Genomic DNA, 22,252 nt, shown 5'->3' on the forward strand with positions numbered 1-22,252 from the left:
AGTCTTCATCTCTCTTCTGAAGGTTTCTTTCAAGGAAATACAATTCTTTGAGGTGCCAGGATTAAGAAATTGCTTTAAATAAAGATGATATAGACATGTTTTTATTTTTTAAAAAACCTGTGGTTTAGAAGAGGTCCAAGTCTTTTTCTTGAGGTACTTTGAGTTCATACTTTTATCCATTTGGTTCCCACTGAAGCTTGCAACTTGTGGAAATCCGAGGATTTTTCTGGGCTATGGAAAAACTCTGAGGATGGAATACGATTTTCTGCTTCAAAGCTTGTAAGTTTTGTCAGTGTTTCAGTTATTATTGCTGCAAACTATCCTAACAAACTATCCTAAAACTTAATGACATAAAATAATCTTTTTGTTATACCCAAAGATTCTGTGGGTTAGGAATTTCATTGGAGAATTGTAGGAATGGCATAGTACCTAGCTGAGGAGATTCAAAGAGAGTGACTAGGTGGTTGGAGCTGGGATCATCTAAAGGCATCATCACTCACATGTCTGGTAGTTTTTGCTGAAAGTTAGCTGGGATATTGTATGGAACACCCACATATGGACTCTCCACATGGTTTCTCTGTGGAAGCCAATTTGGTTTGCCTGCACAGAGCTGTGTTCCAAGATCCAGTGCCCCAAAAGAACAAGGCAGGAGTGCATAGCACTCTGTCCTGGGAAGTCATATAGTATTATTCTTGCCAAACTTTATTGGTCATGGCAATGATAAAGCTCTATCCATGTTCAAGAAAAGGGGACATAGATTCCAACATTCAATGGGAGGAGTGTCCAAGTCACATTGTAAGAAGACTGTATGGGATAGGAGGTGTCATTGCAGCCATCTTTGAAAAATATAATCTGCCACTGCCAATAATGATTTATAGAACAATGTGGGAGGTAGACAGATTGGTGATGGATGGAAAGATAAATTAATCAGCCCAACCATGTACCACAGAAATAGCTATGATTGAGGTAGCCCAAAGTCGTGGAATCAAGGCCTATGGCCATAAACACATTTATAAATGTGTGTGTTTCTGGTCACACTCAGGATGAGTAGGAAAATTCAAGTATTTCAGTGGAAACTGGTCTTCACTGCTGGCAAAAAAATCCTCAACAACATACTCTTCTGCCTATGAGTTGGCAATGTGCTCCTTCTTTATATAGAGATCTGAAGATGGTTCCAAAGTTCTCAAGGTCAAAAGGTCTCAATCCCCCTTTTTCTGTTATTTAGTCATCTACAGGGGGTTGATTAACTTGATTAACTCTGAGATGCTAAACAAAGAGTGCACAGCTTCCTTTGGAAGCACAGTCCTGCATTGCATTCATTTGCCAAGATCACTGGATAAAAGCTGTTATATTTTTATAAGAACTAATTTGGGTCTGGTTATCTAGAAATTCAATTCATGAGTTGCATTTGCATCCTCTGTGGGAACTGCAAATGAGCATCATCACCTTTTGTAAAATAAAAGAGCATTTTATTATCCTTATTTTTATTAATATTATATATAATTTCATACCTATATAACCCTCTTTAGAAAGGTTTTAATGTAGGATGATTTATTTCAGACACTAAAAAGGGCCTGTTTAGTTAGCTCAGTACTTAATAAAATCATTAGGAGGTGTAAAAGGTCCAATTCTCGATAGTAATAAAGGTTTTCAAAATGATAAAAGGCTTTTTCATGTCCCAGGGTCTCTCGTTTCAAAGTACTGCACTTCTAGGATACATGATGATGGTAGCTCCTTTGTTTTGCAGGATATTTGGGAACCTGCTTAGCATAATCTCAAAACTGAATATTCTCTGCTTTATCAAGTACCATAATCTTGGCTCTGGCCAGTTGCATTCACATCCTATGTCATCTTTATGTATAAAAATATTAACTCTGAATTTCTAAATTCCTATTAAATCTCAAACAAAACAGGTACACAAGTATGAAATGAATTGAGTCTTGCTGCCAGCATACTTGGCAATCACATTTGTGTTCTGAGAAAGATTGGGATGAGTTATCAACCAAGTGACTCTTGAATATCTAATACAATTTTAATGTATTTCCCATTAAAAATGTGTTGTTGACACTATTACAGATGTTGCCATTTCCTTCCCCTTTACCTACCACCATATAGCCCCTTCCCCACTTCCTTCTGGTCATTACCACACTGTTGTCTATATTTATGAGTCATGCATATTATGTTCTTTGGCTAATCCCTTCACCTTCTTTCACCTGGCCTTCCCTCCTCTCCCCTCTGACAGCTGTCAGTATATTCCCTGCATCAATATTTCTGTTTCTATTGTGTTCATCAGTTTATTCTGTTTATTAGATTCCACATATAAGTGTGATCATATCATATTTGTCTTTTTCTGACTGGCTTATTTCACTTAGCATAATAACTACAGTTCCATCCATGCTGTCACAAAAGGTAAGATCTCCTTTTTTTTTTTTTAACAGCGACGTGGTATTCCATTGTGTATGCCTGAAAAACAGAAATGGTGATGCTGGGAATGTTACAGAACACAACAAGGGGGACCTGGGACAATATACTATTATTGAAAGAAGGCCCCGGGTCCGTTATGTCCGCCGCCAGAGGAAAGACGTCTCTCAATACCAGAGATTTGTGAAAAGGAAAGGAAATGTTTATTTAATGCTATACAAACTTAAAGTAGTGACCTAATGTCTTCACCAAAAATCCCAAAGTCCCTAAAAACACCCACAAACAGACACAGTCCTTCCTTCCTTCCCCCTTTGCCCAGTCCAGAGTACCATATCTCAGGAAAGGAAATAGAAGTCCATGGCTTAGGTAGTCTTCTGGTTCTTCTCAGTTAGTACTCCCTCTCGACTGGGAGACCTCCCTGGGTTCCCGGCACCCTCGGCTGAGTCGCTGGGATCTCTGCTAAAACCAGGTGGTGGTTCCCCCTTCTAAAGCTGCGGGGGGGTCCCCACTCTGTCAGGCCGCGTGGTTCCCTCTCTCTGGGATGCGGGAGTCTCCAATCTGCTAAAGACGCGTGGTTCTCTCCCTCAGGGCTGCCGCGTGGTTCTCCCTCTCTCAGGGCTGTGCATGGCTCTCCCCTCCAGGGCTGCTGCGTGGTTCTCCCCCTAAGCAGCATGGTTCTCCCTCCTCAGGGCTGCCCATGGCAGAACTCGTATTCTTCCAGCTTTACTGGGCTGCCATCATGAGTCTGGGCAGGCGTGGCCCCATGTCCTGGAGCCAATCCTCTCTGAGCTCCCACTCAGGTGCTGTAACACAGGGGACCCTCTCCCCCCCCCCCCCCAGTTACTTCTGGGTGGGGAAGTTACTTCTGGGTGGGGAAGTTACTTCCATTCCCCTGGCTTAGAGCTGATCACAGCTACTTAACATATCTATGCAACCAGTCAAAGGTTATAGATATGCCAAAGGACCATGCCAAAGCTTAGCTGCAAGGCTGTTGCTATGCTAAACAGCTCTCAATGGCCCTGCTCCATTTGTCCCTTCCCCCAACCCACACCCTGGGGTGGGGGATGGAGACATCTTAAAATCTCCTGGACACCTTAAGTTCTGGACCCCATTTCAAATGCCTATTTGGGGCCCCCCTCTTGGCTGCACCCTGTAACAGGAATGTAGAAAATGGGTGAGAGAGGTAGCAGATGCATAATGCCATAAAAACTAAGTCTTAATGCTTAGATAAGCCACTAATTGGAAAACCTTAAGAATGAAACACATGGCATAGTTGACCTTCCTGTGGCCATGGAAGTGGCATGCATGACTGGTCCAATGTGAATCCACACCTTTCTCCAGGTGCTTTTATAACGAAAGAAATTGGAGGGAGGAGTAAGAAAGGAAGATTCTGTCTGAGAGGGAAGCATTCTAGAAGTCCCAGAATTGAGCCATTCAAATGACAAATTTTGGGATTCCTCTTGGAAAGTATTTCTTTAAATTTTTTATCTTTGAATGTTTTTCAAAAGGGCATATCCAACATGGTTTATTCATATTTCCTTTGAGGAAAGCAAAACTAGTTTTACACATACATGTATGTTCTCACATATTTCTTAAAGATTTCTGGGACAAGTGACCTTTCACTAGGAAAACAAAGGGCAACACCAGAGAAAGAAAAGAAAGTGACTTTAAAGGAATCAAATAGGAACAACTTACAACCTCAACTCGTGTTGTTTGAGATAGCTTCTCTATCTTCTTTCAAGTCCAGGAGTTAGTAGCAATGAATCATGACAGCATTATTCCACCTGCATGCAAAATGTTTCATTAAGTTAACCAGGTGTACAGCAAGCCAGAGATTTTATAGCAAAAACAACTCAACTACTTCAGCAGTGTGCAAATCCAAAGTGACGATTACTGTCCCCATATACACATTCAGTCTATGGGCTAAAGGTATCCTAAGGAGCCTGTGGCCAGGAGCTTGTGTGGAAATTTAAATACATGAGGTCAGCTTACTAATCATTTTAGTAAAATAAGTACATTTCAAAAAGTAACTTAGATTCAGCTAAGACTAGTTCTTATGACAAATAAGCTCAAAGAATACTTCTTTCCTTCAAATAGTTCCTAGGACAGCTTACTATGTCATTCCTTTGTTAGATTCTGGAAAATTGCATAGTCTATGACTTTCCAAAACTAAATAGACTTTAATGACATCTACATATATATTTTCAGCTTCAAACTAGCCTACAAACTCATTGGCAAAATGTAGTTGAAAGAATTATATCAAATTACATGTGTAAATGATCTCTACAAATTGATCATTGATCATCAAAACTTAAATATGAGACAATTCCAATATTATGACTTTCTAGTCCATACTATAAGCTCAGAATCTGCATTTGTGGAGAATATAAAAAAGTCAAAAATTTTTTGCTTCACAAACTGGCAAGAAAAGCTCAAAAACCACCCAACATGACTTCCACATGTTTCCAAGTTTCTAATCATAGCTTGATTTTTCTAGTGATCAACCCCCACCCAGAGACCACCAAGTGTTGTTCCTATCACTGAGGAAATTCCAAGGGATTTAGGAACTCTATGTCTGGAGCCAGAATCAAAGAGAAAACACTAGAACAAAAAAGCCTTGTAGTATTTTTAACACTTAGGAAATAACAAGGATTTTTTAGGAACTCTATGATTCTACCAGGAACCATAAGTACATACATATATCTGTATATATGTGTATACATATATGTGTGCACACAAATACATGTGTATGTGTAGACATATCACATGCGTATGAGTGTCTATACACAGCAACATGTGTGTGCATATATGCATACATGTATTTATACATATGTGTATGTGTACATGTGGGGGAGGGTATATATATACACAGGAAAAAGTCCAGCCATTGTTAATATAATGAGAACAGTTTGCGCAACATTGATGTAACTTGGCAGCCAAGGAGAGTGGAATGGAATGCACATGTATGAATAATGACGACTTCACTATACTAGTCAGTGGTGGTCATGGATGCGATTGAGTAAGCATGTGTACTATGTGGCCAGTGCTTTCAAAATGACCAAGTAAATAGAGCAACAAATCTGCAGCAAATTTTGCATTAAGCTTGAACATTGCTCCACGGAAACTATTTGGATAATTCAGAAGGCCACAACTGTGGGCAATTGGTGATTGACAACTTCTTCACAACAATGTGCCCAATCATGCATCATGTCTTGTGCAGAATTTTGGGGAGAAACATCAAATCATCCAGGTGACTCATCCTCCCTACAACTCACATATGGTGTCCTGCAACTTCTGGCTTTTTCCAAAACTAAAATCATCTCTGAAAGAGATTTCAGACCATCAGTGAGATTCAGGAAAATAAGACAGGGTAGCTGATGGCGACTGGGAGAACTGTGTGAGGTCCCAAGGTGCCTCCTTTTAAGGGACTGAGGCATCATTGTCCTATGTACAATGGTTCTTGTATCTTATATCTTCTTCAATAAATGTCTCTATTTTTCATATTACATGGCTGGATACTTTCTGGACAGACTGTGTGTGTGTGTGTGTGTGTGTGTGTGTGTGTGTGTGTGCGCGCGCGCATGCGCGCGCATGCACATGCATATAAATTTCATAGCTACAAGTTATATTCATAGAAATTATTATGACTTTGGTAACTATTAAAGACACAACAAAACAAACTTTATTCAACCAGTAATGAAATCCATTTGGATACCTCAGAAGATCCTTTCAATTTTGAAAGACAGTGATTTAGAATCTCAGCAGATCTCTACAATGTTCGTGTTCACCCAAGCCTCTCTACCCTTGATTGCACAGAAGCAGTCCCACACCTTTACATACTCCAGATCCCTGTACTCTTCCTCCACCCTAAAAGTAGGGCAGCTAATTATACCATAGAATAGGACCATCCCCTGCCTATATGCTAAAGGTTTCTAGATTTGCATTATGCAAGCAGAAAAAAACTCAGACTCAGAATTTAGTTCTTCCATTCTACTGGTGAACAGCTTAAGAATTATATATAGCATCATTGTTTTTAAAAAGCTAGAAAATGACTTAAAATCATTTTTCTTTAATCTCCAAGTCCACAAATGAAGAAGCTACACCACAAAAAGATGATAAGATGAGTAAAGGTCAAATGTCTAGGTTAGTGGTAAGTCAGGAACTAGAATCCAGAGTTCTTTTTACTATGGCACGGTGCTCTCTGTATCTTTATTGTATAACATTTAAAAAAAACAAAACATTGTTTTATTTAAGAAGCAGGAAGATTAGTTGAAAACTGTTTTACTATTTTTAGGCAGGTTCAAGTGGTAGCCATAATGCTTTTGGTTACTTTCTTCTGACAATGCAGTCTAAGCACTTAGGTGGCTCACTGATAAACTCTAAGCCGAGATAGATAGCAATAAACCTTTTCCCCCCTAATTTAATGCTTACAACTTTTTCCCCTACTAAAAATCCTGCTGCTATTAGAAACACAAAAGTTAGACACCAGTGCCTAACTTTGAAAGTGTGATAAAATTGTAAAGGTTAATATTATATTCATCATTTATAGCTTCCTGATGGTAGGAAATACATTCAGGAGATGAGAAATAAAAAAGAATCTCAAAGGGGAAAAATAGTACAATTAATGTGATCTGAAACCAAAATAAGAAAATCTTGGATAAACAACATCACAAGATATAGAAGTTATTTGGCTAAAGACACACTTTTTTTGCATCTGATTCCTCTACCAATAAAGTTTTCAAGTTGAAAAATGCAAAGGGTTAAGAGATAAAGCTTGCTTCTCAGAGCCTTATGTTTATGTATGTTTTAAGATATTTTTGGGAATCTCAAGGTAGACAAAGATTGTGAGGAACAAATTTAGATGTTTTGTTTCACACAAGGAATAAAGTGATTAGAATTGAAATAATTAGTATGGAGGTGGAAGAGGGGGTGTTTATCTAGCCATAGAAATTTCCCAATAGGTTTCACTATAATCTATTAGCTTTAGGAAAATGATGAATATGCAGGCAACACTGAACTGACAAATAAGATACAAAGACTAAAGTTAGAATGCACTAGGGTAAGACTGGTTCAAAGAAGTCTGCCTCAGACATGAGGAACAGAAATCAAAAATGTTGTTAGAATAGTAACTGTGTTTTCACTGTACTTGAGAAAAAGATCTCTCTAAAAGGAATCACATGTACTGTCTCTCTAAATGTGTATATTCTCAGGGAGCTGTATGTATGTGAGTAAAGGGAATGCAAAATGTTGAACACTATGCAGTGGATTTAACCAAACTATTTTGTTTTGCCTCCACCCCCATCCCTTGCCAGCTTTCTTGGATAATACCAGTTAAGATAAATGCCTTTTCCCCTCTACATGTTACTGTATAGATTATATCCATGGTTCCAAGGAATAAGTTTGACTCAGGCTTGTGACATCTTTTACAATGCATGGCACCACACAGAGCCTTAGAGAAGTGAGTTCTTACTGTAAGTTCTGCCAAGTGAACACAAATCTATGAATGGGTTCAAATTGTTATAGTTGGTTCAATTTATAAGGCAGGATTCTGTACCTTTTGCTAACTGCATATTATCACACCAGCAGAGTTCAAGGAATACTGGCTTTATGCTATTTCATATTGGAGCAAATTTTTTTTATCCAAACACCCTACTATAATTAAGAGATCAAAGGATGGCTAAATCACAAAACAAAAGAGTACTCTAGTTACAGGATCTTCTATGGATATTGTTAGATCTAGGCAGGCCTAGGAGGAATGAAAATCACCAGGCGAGAAAATGGCACCCTGGGAAGCTGCCTGCAGACACTACCCAGGAAGATTAGGGTCTGGGGTCAGCTTATCCAGCATAATACGATGTAGCTTTCACCCAGCAACCAGCTCTAGCCAATCAGACTGTAACACCCCAACCGCAGGTTTTTGCATTTAAAAATCTGCATCTAAGAACAAACAAGTGAGTCCCAACCTCCCTTGGTTGGTCCCACTTTCCTCTTAACCTCCGTCAGTTGGCTCCACTTTCCCTCTTATTCCCCACTAATAAACCCTGCTCTCCTTAGCTTGCTGCATCTATCCTGTTTCTTGAGCGACTCTGACCTAACAGATACAAGTTTTACAAAATAGTTAAAATAGAAAAATATTGCATAGCAGATGCTTCCAAAGCTCTGAATAGAACCACAGCATTGGTAGAACGTTGATTTTCAATTTTCTTTATCTCATGTAGATGTTTACATTTCATTATTGATCATTAGTTCTTATAAGTGAATTTGAAATAGACACATTTTGCAAGAAATGCACAATCAACACAAATACTCTGCCATCCTTAGGTGTCTCTTGGAATAATTTCAGTGCTCATTTCTGCCAATTAGTGTTTTTCTCCTCAAGGGTTAACTCCTCTCTTCTCAAGAACACATTAGGCCCAACAAGAAAGTCCCAGCTGGTATGGCTCAGTAGATTGAATGCAGGCCTGAGAACCAATTTGCAATACAATACTGGTTGTATTCCTGGTTAGGGCACATGACTGGGTTTTGGGCTAGGTCCCCAGTGGGGTGCATGCAAGAGGCAACCACACATTATTGTTTCTCTCCCACTCTTTCTCCCTCCCTTCCACTCTCTCTAAAAATAAATAAATAAAATATTTAAAAATTAAAAAAAAGAAACTCCCTGAGCTCTGAGGGCCTGCAGATTACCCTCCAGGAACTGATTGTTCAAAGGGTGGGCTTGTGGCTTTTTGCAATTTTGTCTTGCAGAACTATTTAACCTTCCTTATCTCCTTATCTCATCTTCCCAGCTAAAAACTAGGTCAAGTTCTCTACCAAAGAGGAGTAGTTATCTTCCCCCATCTTTTAGCCATTTTTTGACACACATGCTTAGTTAATTTATATATTTAAAAAACACACCAACAGAAAGTTATGCATGCAGAAAACTTTCCACACTGTTTAAGCTTGATCCTACCCACAGCTCAATGAGCCTACAAGGAGAAAAACACCCTAAATTGACATCATTCATGGGGTTCATACAGCAGGAAAATATATTTATTCTTTATAGTTTTTTCAAAAGAACTTGATGAAGGTAGGTGTTACATAAATCTAAGAGATTTCTGATATTGCAATGTGGCCTAATGTAATTCTTAACTGTTAAGTACCTTTATTGATTCCAAAGAATTCTTCAGAGAGAAATGGAATAATAAGGTACATTAACACTTCCATGATGCATAATCCTTTTAAGGAAGCCTTGATGCCCTAAAGGACCCAGAGCTGAAAAAAATAATTTGCTCTTCAGTCTCCTGTGACTCTTCTCTGAGCAGGAAGGCAATTTCTCTTAGTAAGGTTTGCATTTTACTGACTGCTTTTCATATCCAAGATGTTATTATTGTATTAATCTTCTTATTGAAAATGAATGTGTGATATTTACAAGGGTTTCATTTTGTTGTTGCTCTTTAAATAATGCATGCTGTTTCTTCACAAAGCCTGAGATTGAAAGGAACTGCTGAGTTCTAATGGGATAAATGATAAGTCATAAATTAATTCAATCCCCACCAGTTTTCCCAGCACTGGGTTTAACCAGTTGTTCTTTACCTGGAAATTTGGATCATTGACATCAGTGGATACAAAAGAGGCTAAGTAGCTTGTTACTCACTGGGACAGGACAGAGTTCCTGAATTGAATATTGAACAAGGAGGTTATTTATTTACTTATTTGATCAGACAAATTATATTTATTGGTTGTCTACCATAAGCTAAATGTGGCAGGCATACTGCCATAGCCATAGACATAGAACTAAGAACACAGACCTGGTCCTTGCTTTTAGGATGGTACACCAAGGGAGAATGTGCCCTTGGCCATTCCTTCTCTCTAGGGCTTCCAATTTAAGCCTTAGACACTTTGATCTTCTAGGACATAATGGTGAAAATCACAATGAAAGTTAGGCAGGAACACGCTTAGAGAAAAAAACAATTTGATATTAATATCTATAGGGTTAGAGAGACACTGAGTCCCAAATGCCAGGTTTTTCATCCTACCTCTGACATCTTGGATAATTCAGTCACTACCTTGGGGACTTGAATTTGGTCTTCTGTATAATTAGGAAGTCTGGATAGGTAATTAGTGAGGTCCCTTCCAGAGCCCAGATTCTGTGTTCCAAATCATAATGTTTGTGTTTTTACATTTTATCCCTGCCTCTACCCTCCAAGCAAATGTAACAGCAGACAGACTTTGAACAAGCCTTTTGAAGCATCATTGTGACCACCAGTGACAAGTGCCAGGAACCATACCAAAGGGACCATACCAAAAAACAAACCATGGCTAAGATAGGAGACATAGTCTTCATCCTTATCAAGCCTCAGGCTAACTGGGAAGACAGAGACACATAGAAAGGACACTTCAGTATAAAGTGGCACAAAATGTCATGATGGAGAAATGTTCAAGGTCCATGGAGTGCAGAAGAGGCATGTCAGCTCTCCCTCTGGGCTCCCATACCTCAACCAGGAGACCACCTGGAGCTGGGGCATCCACTAAGTCGCACCTTTATTTTGACACCACAAGAGTAGCAGAATGACCAGATCCACACTATAGGATGAGAATATCCAGGATTGATGCCTGGTCTGCTCTCCAAGTGGCACCATTAACACTGGGCTGGAAACCCCTGGGTTTAGGTTGACTAACATCCCACCCACATCCATGACCCCCTGCCCCACCCCCATCAAGTACATGTACTGGTTTCTCCTTTTAACTTCTTTCTTTTCACTATATTTCATCTCTCTTGGTCACCCAGACAGCTCCTTGGAGATATCCCAGACCTATCACTTTCCTTTGATCCTCCATCTCCTATAGCCAGTTGCCAAGTTCCAGCCAGACTTTCTTCACAATCCCTCTTTTCATCACTTTTCTTAGAATCTTACTTCTCCCAGTCCTGCATATTGCAACAGCCTACCCTCTCATGCTCCAGTTTTCTCCCTTTTCAATCCGTCATTTTTGATGCATGTAGCATTCCTTTTGGATTGTGGTAACTACGAACTAGTGCATTACTAAAGGAATCTCTGAATAAAAGATTGCCTGCATATCTTCCACAGTGCTGGGCCAGAAAGTGTCCATTAGGGGTTTGGAAGAGGCCCCAGAGAGTTCAGCTGTGCCATCAATATTCCTCCACCACATACCCTTCTCCTCAAAAAGAAAACTTGGGTGATTTCCCCAGAGTCTTATGTCATTCTGGGGTACTAAAATAAAAGCCTCATTGACTTTGTGACTTTAGACAAATGTTTCAACCTCATGAGGCCAAATCAATAAAATGAGGATAATTCAATTAAAAGAGATAATGTTTAGAAGTGCTTTATATGGAAACTAATTTGAAGTCAGTATTCAGTAAATATCAGCCACTCTATTTGGGTGGTCTGATATTATTTCAGATCCTTCCATGTCTTTTCCTACTTCTTGACTGATGTGGACCCCAGCTTGTGGGGTCTGTGGTGTTATGGATGAGACACAACAAATTCACAGGGACTACTGAGTCCTGTGGAGGAAAAGGGACAGCATGGCTTCTCTTTCAAGAGGAGATAAAGCCTTGAAGCACCTTGGCCACTCTCTCAAGGGGAGAGCACCCCAGCCCTTGCATTGACAAGCTTTTATTACTTTTCTGGGCACATTACATGATAGTCCTCATTTACTATGCACAGGTTCCCTTTAGGTGGTTACCTTTTACAGAAAACAAAGGAGAGGATACCGCTAATCACATCACAGAAGGAGGATATTTGCAAATGCAAAGGGAAAAAGTGGTCAAACTGGTTACACTTATCCTTGGAAGGTTTAGTATAGATTTTAGGAAGTTAATTTAAAGATATGCAGTAAATGTTTGCTGCCTCAATTCAGGGTGAGGGAGTTTTAGCAAGTCTCATAGCAGTCTAGGTATAATGCAGGCCTGATTCCCCACAGGAGAAACTATCCATGGGTGTGGGTCATGTGCATCTCCGAGTGGGAACTGGGCTCACACCATGCAGAATGGTTTCCTATACCTGACCTTTTCACAGGTCATTCCTTCTGCCTGGATGATATCCTCAACCTGGCTCTCTTATTATTCATGTCTCCTCTTAAAGATTATTCTGCTGACCTTTTTGATCTAACTTATGTCATACTATTGCATGCCATCATGGCTGGCCTCACATCCACTGCCTCTTCTTTTAATACAGAAACTTTATACTTATCTATGTATGTATGCGTCTAATGACAGACTCTCCAATGAAGCTGAAAGCTCCATGAAGGCAGGGACCATGGCCATGGAGCCAAACATGTCTTTCTAGAACTCAGTACATAGCCACTGCTCAATAAATACTTGGCAATAGAATAGATACTTGAGCTAAAAGGATCAATATTTTCATGTTAGCTCATTTTTCATCTTCTAAACCTAACAGTATAAATTCAATGTAGTCACATATATTGGGTTGGCCAAAAAGTTGACTTGGTTTTTTTCTGTAAGATGACTCTAATAACACAGAGTTTTCTTCAACTTCACTTGAAACAATTTTGTTAGATTGTTTGTAACAGCTGTCCTACAAGTGTGCATTAAAAAAAGTAATCAAAATTGGTTTATTTTTGTGTGGCCATTTTAATATTGAAGGTGGAAGAAAATATGTAACATTTTTGACATATTATACTTTATTATTTCAAGAAAGGTAAAAATGCAACTGAAACTCAAAAAAAAGATTTGTGCAACATCTTTATGATCTACTCCCCTTGGATTTGGAGATGAAAATTCCAGTTGTCCATTACTGTAGCATCTAAAACTATTGATGCATGAACTGAATCTATATCAATTCCCAGATGGACTCTGGTTTTTACTTTAAAAATAAAATTCTGGGTAGAATTAAAAAAAAGATTTGTGCAGGGTATGGAGAAGGTGCTGTGACTGATGGAATATGTCAAAAGTGGTTGTGAAGTTTCATTCTGGAGATTTCTTGCTGGGTGATGCTCCATGGCTGGGTAGGCCAGTTGTCAGTTGCAGTTGACAGTGATCAAATCAAGACATTAATGGAGAACAGTCAACATTATACCATGTGGAAGATAGCTGGCATACTCAAAATATCCAAGTTATTGATAGAAATGAAAAATGTGTATTTTATTTTATGGAAAAAACTAAATGGACTTTTTGACCAAACCATTATTTCCATTCTAAACTGGAATCCTTTGTTTCAAAAACACCTTTCCCATTGTTTCCACCCCGGCCCCCTCAAGCCCTGCCCATGGCTTACAGTGTTCAATTGTCACTTGGAACAGTGCTTTTCATAGCACCTGTCTCCCAGCCTTGACAAATTAGTCAATCAGGAAACTCCTCTATGTTTTTGCCCAACTGCTTTCTAAAAGGTTAAACTCAACCTTTTTAAAAGATGAGCTTTTGTTGGCAATTCATTTCTCTAATTGATAGAATTAAAATAAGAGTAGCAAATTAGAGTCGAGTTTGATCTCAGGTACAGAGATCGACGTGAGTAATCCCTATAATGCAGGCCTAATTGCTACCTGCATGACTCTGTGATTAGAAATATTACATTATTTATTTAGCCTTTGATGCTAATCTTAGAACCAGAACCAACAAATAACTTTAAATTTCCACTCTTAGATGCTATCTGCTGCTTCTGTACATTCAGACTGTAGGCCCAGGGAACTGCCAATGGTATGTACAAAGACTAATGAGGGACACCATTTCTGCCTCCTAGTAGTCTGAGAAACAAGAATCCTGGGTTCTGGAATGTACAAATCACCAGAATGGCAATGAGGGTCCATGGGACTTTACACAGCTGCTCTGCAATGTCTTGGGAAAAAAACCAAAACAACAATGTCTGGCAATTCTGTAAAATGAAGAAACTTGAATGTAGGAACAGCCATAGATCACATTGTGAGGTGGGCTTATTTTGTCCCTGGCACTCTGCTCCTCCACTGGAGCCTAGATCTACTGTAGATCCCACCATCCATAGTGAGGAGATCCCTGGTTTGGTTTTTTCCTCACTCCTCATCAAAGTCACTCTCCAGAGCACTAGTTTCTGAGACTCTCCTGTTCTCGATTACTCTGATAACAGAGGCAGCATACATACTATGGGGAAAAGTGCAAGGGATTTGCTGTCCCAGGAACCTGGATTTAAATTCCAGCTGACAACTATAGGACCATTAGCAATGTATGTATTTTTTATCCTCACCCAAAGATATGTTTATTGATTTTAGAAAGATAAGAAGGAACAGAGAGGCAGGGGTCGGGGGAGAGAGAGAGAGAGATTGATGTGAGAACCTGCAACCTTTTGGTGTATGGAATGATGCTCCAGTCAACTGAGCCACCAAGCCAGGGTGTCTTTAGTAATATTTAATTATCTTGCTGAACTACAGTTTCTTCATAAAATCCATGGGGATAACAAGAGCTCCCTAATTGAGTTTTATATAGTGCAAACTAGGATCAATAAAATATTGTTTCCTTTTATTTGTAATGATTAAAGGTTTCATTTGTTAATGTCCAGCTAAGATATTTGCATTTCGACAAGGGTTTTATCAGAAATAATATCTCAGTCCAAAGAAGTTACTATGTGTTGGTAAAATTATGGATGCTGGAAGTGTGTGTGCGTGTGTGTGTGTATTGAGGAATGGGGTACTTTGGGCCCAAAGTAGTGGATTGAGCTATTTGTATATGCTCTTTATTCCTTCAAAGTCAAATGGTCTATCTTGTCATACTCAGGGAATCATTAACTAGGCTGTTAGCTTTTTCATGAAACTGAATACCCTCAATTCCATACCTATAACTTCATTAAAAAACCCTACCTCTTGGTTGCCCCAAGCTAGGGTCTATGCCTGGATTTCTACTGCCCAAGCTCACCTGCTGGGTCCACTTGATTATTTGCATATAGCCCCTACCACCATCAAGTGGGATATACCTGGGTTCTTGAATTCCTAACATTGATGATCTGTTCCCCTCTACTCCTGACTTGAAGACATGTTGTTACAAGTGGTCAGTTGTCCTCTTGTACAAACCTCTGATGGTGTGATCAGCATAGACATTTAATAGATGGACCACTCTGAGCACTGTGGTGTACATCCCTGTGCTCCCTAAACACAGCAGCATGCAACTGACACTCAATGATTGTCTGTTGAATAAATAAATGAATTTGTGTGTAAGATTATCTCCTTCCAAGCATAAAACTTCAGAATGCATTACCCTCTCTGCTTCCTCAGCTTCTCCCACTGCTTCAAAGGGAAACTTGTCAGAGCAAAAAAGCTCATACAAGGCCTTTGCCCCCCTCTGCTTCTTGTCTGTACCTGTTCACACTTCCTTTCTCTACTGCTGCCTTTGGTGGAGAAGGGAGGCAATGGGGAGACAAGGAGACTGCTGCTCCTTTACCTCTGAGCTGGTCCCCACACAGCTTTATGTTCTAGCTGGACTTGAGCATTGACATAAAACTCTCCAGTTCTATATAAATAATGGTTGCAATTAATAATAAATGAACAGCCTTGGGAATTGCAAAACAGAATTTAGCAGCTGAAGATTTACACTGCTGCATTCAGTGCAAATAGAAGTCATGGATATGGAAAAAACCTGCAGAGCTATCATTTCAGATCCAGAACACTGCTAGTTAATAAGTGCCATGCAACGGGCAGTTCTCAGCCTTGAAGGAAATTGCAGTTGTAACCACACATTTTTCTGGGTATAAAGAAGAGGAGGATATTTTCATCTTTTGGCCTCTCTTCCTCCAAATCAGGGTTAGAGCCCCCCAAAGTTCAGGCACTTTTTGTGGGCAAGGTAAAGGAAGGAATTGGATGTACTGAAGAAAAAAAGAAATGAGAATGCTATGTGTTTGTAGAAGAACCAACAGTATGTATGCTTCCTGAAAAGATGATGAAGGCCTACTTTCTCAGAAAGAATGCAAAAATGGACCACAGGATACCTGATCAGGGCCCAAAACACATGAGCCTCTTAGCTCAGATGTCTAACTCAGCACTCACTGAGTGCAGAGGGCAAATGTTCTTTATACTTTCCAGTCCTTCCAGGCACACACTTCTACATTTTTAGTCTGATTCCTCCCAAACTTTCTCCCAAATCTTGATTTCCTGAGATGGACATCAATAGCTTCAAACGTTTTCAAGGTCGCTTAGTTGATCAACTGCCAATAGGCACAAGGAGGCAGGAGATGGAATAATACAGGGTTGTTGACAACATATGTGAAAGACTGAGCATAGTGGCTGACACGTAATAAACAGTTAATGAATGAAAACCACCACTGTGATGTTCCTGGCTCGGGGCTGCCAGATAGCCATGCATTGTCCCATTTGCTCTACATGAAGTAAATTTAATGTTCAGGATATTGCTAAAAAGAAGCTCATAGCATTGTAGAAAACTGCAGCTGGAATCACACATTTTTCTGGGTACAAAGGAGAATATCAATGTCCTTCAAATACCATCATCCTTATTTTCTTCTTTTTAATTGAATTTATTGAGGTGACACTGGTTAACAAAATTATGCACATTTCAGGTGCAGAATTGAATTCTGCAATACATCATCTGTACAATGCATTGTGTGTCTACCACCTAGGGCAAGCCTTCGTCCATCACCATTTATCCCCTCTATATCCTCCTCTACCTCCCCCCACCACTGTCTTTAATTTATAGAAGATTAACTGAGACTTTAACATGTTAACTAACTTGGCCAAAATAACAACATGTAAATGGCAAAATCATGATTTAAACACAGATGTGTCATTGCCAAACTCCATGCATACTTTACTCTCCTGGACCTCCAGGCTAACATCTGTGTGGGAAGAAAAGGGAGAGTGGTCACTAGAAATCATCAGGGGCTCACCAAGTCAAAACCTATCAGGTTAAACACAATTCTTTCTAGTAAATGATGGATGAGGGAGACACTGTGTACATATGAGGATAATATAAGATATTGAATAAGGGAATGCAATGACCGTGTGGTCAAAAAAATATGAAGTAGATACTGATGCCAATGACTGGGGCTTTGGGGAGACTTCTGGCATGTGTCCTGAGCAAGGAAAATTTAAGTTTTTGTTCAAGCCATGCATAGTTACAGTTTGGGAAATGTTCACAGAACTGCAAAGGTATAAAAACAAATGTCAAAAAGTATGTGTTATCTTAGGTCAGATTCCCTGAAGTGAAGCATGAGGGAAGGACTTGGGTGTATTTAATTTTTAAAGAACATTCTCTTAGGAAAATACTGCAAGGGAGTAAGAGAAGCAGCATAGAGAATGAAATAAGCAAGGCTGTGGTCTCCAAGAAAATTCTGCCTTGGTGTGATTCACAGGGCCTTCTGGAGCATAAATTATATTGCAACATTGTCCTCAATGTGGCTGGACTTGACGGAAAGGGGCTGGGCTTTTTACTCTGCAGAAATCAGTTATGTCTCTGAGTTTCCCCTCCTGGGGTGGAATGTCCCATCAGCAGAGGGCAATTCTCCGGAGAAGGGGGCAGCTCTGAACCATTAGCAGCCACCATTCATAGCAGCTGGAGAATGGTTGCATGATGGGGCACGAAAGGCATCCACTGCAGACATTTTTCCTTCAGGAAATGCCACAATAAGTGAGATAAGTTTCAGTAGATAGACTCAGCCAGACAATGCCACAGGGTTTCAGAAGAAGACAAAAGAGGAGGTATGATTTAAGAAGCTCATAAGGAAGCTGACTTGGAGTATGAGAATGGTGTGTGTGGTGGGTAGGATAATTGCTCTCAATTCTTTACTCCCTCTAGTTATAGAATTAAATATTTCTGGCATCACAGTGGCTTCATGGTGGGCTGAGGGCACTTTTTTACCCCTAGTTTTGGACCTAACTTGTTTGGACCAATGGGATATTGATGAACACCATTAATTTGAACAGAGACCCTAAACATGCTTAAGCAAATTGGCTTGCCTCTCACACTCTTGTGAACCTCCATGAGAAGTGTATAACTTCAGTGGTTTCTGGTCAAGGAGGAGGTACAGAGTAGACATCATCCCAAATGGTACCTTGACACATGTCTAGCTGAGAAACAGCTGATCCACCGACCAAAATCAAGAAGATAAATGTTGTAAACTTACTCTTTGGCATGAAGTAGGATCTAATAGTAATGAGGACGTTTAATTGACTAGAGGAAAATTTTAAATATTTTAATCTCACATTATAAATGGAACCAGGATTTTACTAGGATTTAGCCATACTAAAAACATAAGCAGAGGCTTGAAAAGTAAAGTGCATATTAGGCCTCTTCTCTCTCAAAGTTCTTGGAAATCTGCCACCACTGTGTAAATGAGGCCTGGATAGTGTGTTGGCTGGTGACTAACATGCAGCCCAATCACACCTTCACCCCATTCAAAAACCAGTCAGAGCTGCCTAGAGGACAACAAATTTACCACAGACCATGAGTAAGCCCAGACAGGGCCAGCAGGACAGCATCACCTAGCCCATATTGTCAATTCACAAAAGCGTGAGCTAAATAAACAGCTGTTATTTGAAGTTACTAAGACCTGGAATGGTATTTTATGCAAACCTACCTGGTATCCCTGACATTATAAGGCATAGCAGAAGAAAGTATAAAACAAGGTCCCTTTCAATAGAGACCTACAATCCAGTGGGGAAAAAAAGATGCATAATAAAATATCCAGTTAATGAGGCAGCTTACTGTAAATTATAGAAAAGGTACTAATTAGGAGATATAAACAAGAAGTAAGAAAGAAGTAAAGGTGTGAGCTGATATGTACCTTCAGAGAAGGAAAGGTTGGGCAGCTTGAATTAGTGCAATAGGGAGTTCTGTGGCAGGTGAGACATGGGAAAGAAATCAACATAGGAAGTAGGGTAGGTAAGTCAGGTGGAGGCACCAGAAGTTGGAGCTTTCTTGGCCAAAGAACTTAACACTAAAAGAGAAGACAATCAGCAACTGTTTAGAAGTTTAGAAATAATTTAACACTCAGTAAATTAAATAATGTGTTTGCCTTAGATGCTGTATTGAGATGTTGATGAAGATGACAAAAATAAGCACTATAGATATTTAGGGTGCCATCTGCCCTGCCAGCACCCTTCTCTTAGCAATCCCATGATCCCTCCCAATGGCAAATGTGGATCTTTGGCCCAGTACATCCTCAACAAGGGAGAAAAAGGGGGCATTCTGAACCTCTCTGTGAAGCTGAAAAATATAAAACTTGGGAGCTGCCACCATCCATGCTTTCCTCCTTATGTGAGAGAAAATGAAACCACCACAAAGAAACAGACATGAAACATAAGCACAGACCAAGCACCATTTGGGGCTGCTGAACCTTGTTACTTGTGAAGTGAGGGAAAAAGTTGTCCTGGACCCTCTTAGTGTGTCTTTCTGGGTCTGTAATTAAAGTAACAAAGACTGATAAATAGGAGAAAAACATACAAGTTTATTTAATATAAATTTGGGGATCTGCCAAGTGCCTAGAACATGGTACTTGCACAATAAATGTCTGTTGACTAGGAACCTGCATCACTGATTTAGATCAAAGGGGGTCACTACCAGATTTTTAGGTATGCATGAAAGTTTTGCCACTCTACTGTTTTCTGAGAAATGTATTGTTCAGGAATAATAAATGAATAAATATTTCATTCCACAAACATACATAAAATTTATCAAGTGATTCTAAACAAAGCAGAAATACTCTGGAGAAGAAAAATGGTATGCAAATGTTTTGAAGAAAGCAATTTCTGTCCTCACTGAGCATGGGTTTAACCCTAAATTGCAATTTCCTTGAGGGCAGTGGGTGGTGATTTCTCTCTAACCTCAAGGAGTATGTTCTCCTAAATGTATGTTGAGAAACGTTATACCTTGTGGGGGGAAGAGTCTGTTTGTGAACCTATGAAAGTTCCTTTATTTGGATATGTCCCCCTCACTATAATGAACTGGTAAATAAAATACTTAGTAAGAAGATATACTAATGAAATTTTACATATTTTCTATTAACCTTACTCCTGTGGAATTAATGCGTTTTTGACACTGTATCCATTTGTAAATCAATCTAACTCTTGAATTACCATCCTCTGTAACCTCTAATAAAAGTACCCACTTGCAAACTGTAATCAGCATCTACTTCTATTCAGTACCTAAATATTACTCGACTAATGTAAAAATGATAATGATAAAAGTATCTGTACTACCTCTCTGTGTAACTATTTGTACTTTTTTGACAGTGAACACTAAGACAACAAAGGTAGCATTTCTTGCATTGTTTAAGAGGTAATTGCTAGATTTCAGTTACTTTGCTACTCTCTAGTCAGTTTCTCAGCACTCACTGAAACAAAAGAAAATAAAATGATAAATACACAGCACCTGAATGAGGAAATAGTGAACAAACCAATTTACCCATTAGTTATAAAGCACTAACAAGGAAGATAAAGATGTCAGCAAGGCCAAAGTGAGGCCTCTGGGGAAGCTGGGGAGGAGGGGCCCACACTGCCTCACTGTTGACTCAGGGGAACTGTTGACATCATTTCTTATGACATTTGGCATGAGGAATCTTGATTAAAGGAAAGTCTTACCCCTGATATTTCTTGTGGTTTTCTTCAGAGTTCAAGTCTCTTTTCACCTAAGAACTCTCCTTAGACAACATCCTAGTTTTTAGTACTGAGCACCTATTTCCTTCATCTGTTGAATTTTCATACTTTATCTTTAGACCTCATTCAACAGTATTGCCTGGTATTATACTACCACTATTATGCCATGACCACTTCTTGTATTTATGCCTGGACATCCCAAATTAAGCATTTGCATATTACTCTATCCCATACCTATAGCAATGGGGTCTTCAGTTACAAGGTATAGAGAGGTACTTTGGCCAAGTTAAACAAAGAAGCAATTTTAGCAAAAGAATAACAGGAACTCCCCAGAATCAGAGGAAAGACTGGAGAACCAGGGTCAAGTAGCAGAAGAGTTCAGGAAAGGCTGGATGATGGGGAGCCTAGGAGCAGGCTGGTTAAGGTGCCACCCATCACCACTGGAGCTGAACTTCTTCCAAACTTGGTAGCCACACATTAGTTCTAGACAAGATTCAAAATGTGGGGAGCATCCAATTGGCTAAATCTACTTCAGGTGGCCCAGGTCCTAGCATTCTGACAATAAGCCATGCACTGTCTGCTTTTGCTTGGCTCTTTCTATTTCCTTCTCCAGCAAGGACACCCACTGTAGCAAATGCTATTGGTGTCCTTACCATTTCTGTGAACCCAGCAGATAGTACTACCAGCCTCTGATACTCTGGCGGTGAAGCAGGATGAAAGTGGGAAACAATGGCTGATGACAATATGTGTACAGATACCCCAGCTCCCTCACCCTTCAATTGACATGGCTTTGAGATATATGTTTTATAAGAGGGGTAGGGTCCCAGTTACTCACGGAGATGACTTGTCAGAGCACTGTTCTCAGTGTCTGTTTCTCAAATGACTCAAACTAAGATGTTCGCCCAGACAGTGTCTTCCCCCATTAAAATTCTCATTCTTTAAGGTCAGGCATAAAAATCACCACCAAAGTGTCACACCAAGCTAACAGGTTCATTTCTTTGGCCACCACAATGTTTAACATTTTTAATTTTGAATAATCCTAGGAAGGGCATGAACACTTCAGCTTGGCAAAGTCTGTACCATGTCCCCTTGCCTTTCTGCTGGCAATACATTTAAGTTCCTGGCTTGTGAAGTCTACTGGGTTTGTGATCTTTGTTCAGGCTTAGCTCAATTAAAAACTGTTAGTGAAAGCTTCCCTGACCACTGAGGCTGAATAAATCCCTGCCTCTTCTGGTTCTGATAACAATACATAAGATATGTGCAAGATTCCAGTAGAATCCAGCTCCCACTGCATTAGAATGAAGACACA

Source organism: Phyllostomus discolor, chromosome 9 (assembly GCF_004126475.2).
Source record: "Phyllostomus discolor isolate MPI-MPIP mPhyDis1 chromosome 9, mPhyDis1.pri.v3, whole genome shotgun sequence".
Classification (NCBI taxonomy): Eukaryota; Metazoa; Chordata; class Mammalia; order Chiroptera; family Phyllostomidae; genus Phyllostomus; species Phyllostomus discolor.